Source organism: Silene latifolia, chromosome 6 (assembly GCF_048544455.1).
Source record: "Silene latifolia isolate original U9 population chromosome 6, ASM4854445v1, whole genome shotgun sequence".
In the NCBI taxonomy this organism is placed as follows: domain Eukaryota; kingdom Viridiplantae; phylum Streptophyta; class Magnoliopsida; order Caryophyllales; family Caryophyllaceae; genus Silene; species Silene latifolia.
Genome location: NC_133531.1, coordinates 65,803,813 through 65,805,452, shown reverse-complemented (window position 1 = coordinate 65,805,452; position 1,640 = coordinate 65,803,813). Strand labels below are relative to the sequence as shown.

Here is a 1,640-nt window from a genome sequence, read left to right as displayed (position 1 = left end):
TACATTCACTTTGGTCATGTCCCAAAGTTCCACAATTCTCACATATCCTATTTGGGATTGATGAAGATGCCGTCATGGCATTAACATGATGCTTTGGTGATTTTGAGGCTTCTTCAAGTCTAGCCATAGCTTTTTCAAACTTCAAATTGATGGTATCAATGTGAGCACAAAGTTGAGCACCCAATTGAGTAATGGAGTCTACTTCATGCTTTCCTCCTCTAGTAGCCTTGCGAGGTCTACTATATTGTGAGTTATGGACCGCCATTTCCTCAATTTTTTTCCAAGTTTGATTGTCATCAGCTTCGGTGAACATTCCATTTGATCCCATGTTGAGAATGTTCCTTGAATCTTCATAAAGACCGTTCCAAAATTTTTGTACCAAGAACCACTCGCTAAGTCCATGGTGAGGACATGAGCGACAAATTCCCTTGAATCGCTCCCAAGCTTCATACAAAGATTTTTCATCCCTTTGCTTAAAGCCCGTAATTTGAGCTCTTAGCATGTTAGTCTTTTCTGGTGGATAGAACTTTTTGTAGAAAGCTAGAGCCAACTTTTTCCAAGAATCAATTCCGAGAGTAGCTTTATCAAGGCCTTTCAACCATTGTTTCGCGGTGCCAATTAGAGAAACAGGAAATAAGACCCATCGAATTTGGTCTTGATTTACACCGGTTTGAGAAATCGCATCTTAATAGTCACAAAAAGTCTCCATATGAGAATGAGGGTCTTCACTAGGCATCCCCCCAAATTGGCTTCTTTCGACTAATTGGATAAATGCGGATTTGGCAATAAAATTTCCAGTTAGATGTTGTGGTGTGGGAGTACCATTGGGTAGGTTCTCCTCGGTGGGTACGGAATGTGATGAAAACTTAGGCATTGTGGGTTGATTTTGTGTTGGATTTTGTGTTGGGTTCTCCTCACCTTCTCTTGCAAAAGGGTTGATGAACTCAATAGTATTTGGTTGAATATCTACAACCTCACCAATACCTCTCAAAGTTCTCCTAGCAAGTCTTCTATTGGTTGTCAAAGTTCTTTCAATTTCGTGATTAAAGGGTAACAAGTCACCTTGTGACCTTCTAGACATGCAAAATATCAAACAACTCGAAAACAATTAGAACAAACCTTGAGGAGTTTTACTTCCCCAAGGCAAAGAAAGACACAACTAATAACAATGTAAGAAAATCTAAATCAAGTTAACACCGTCCCCGGCAACGGCGCCATTTTTGGTCGTAGGGTTTAGTTTTTCAGTACTTGTCGTTAGGAGCACCTAGACCAAAACACAATTTATAACTTCACAAACAACTCCACAATTAGTAAAGAGGCAAGTAAAGGTCGAATCCCAAGGGACGGGAATTGAGATGAGATTTCTATTGTAACTAGTGGTGTCTTAAGGGTGTCACCATTGGGGTTTGAAGTAGAAGATCACTAAACTAAATAGCAATGAAAGTAAACAAGCAAGATGAATTGAAAGGGATGTAAACAATTGATAAAAGGCACTAGGGTGTCATGGGGTCATATGGGATTCATGGTAATGATCATACAAACATATTCTCAAGTTATAAGCAAGCAATTATTGTTGTGATGGATCGAATTGGTTTATATCTTACAATCCTAGGAAAGTTTGGGTCCCGGAGCCGAATCGA

At 39.5% G+C, this 1,640-nt stretch overlaps 1 non-coding gene across 1 annotated transcript; it reads left to right on the top strand.

Annotated features, from left to right (window-relative positions):
* Positions 1-395: 395 nt before the first annotated feature.
* On the top strand, positions 396-502 carry LOC141589256 (small nucleolar RNA R71). Its single transcript, XR_012520204.1, has one exon. It is a non-coding gene; the product is annotated as a small nucleolar RNA R71 (small nucleolar RNA).
* The last annotated feature ends 1,138 nt before the right edge of the window (positions 503-1,640 follow it).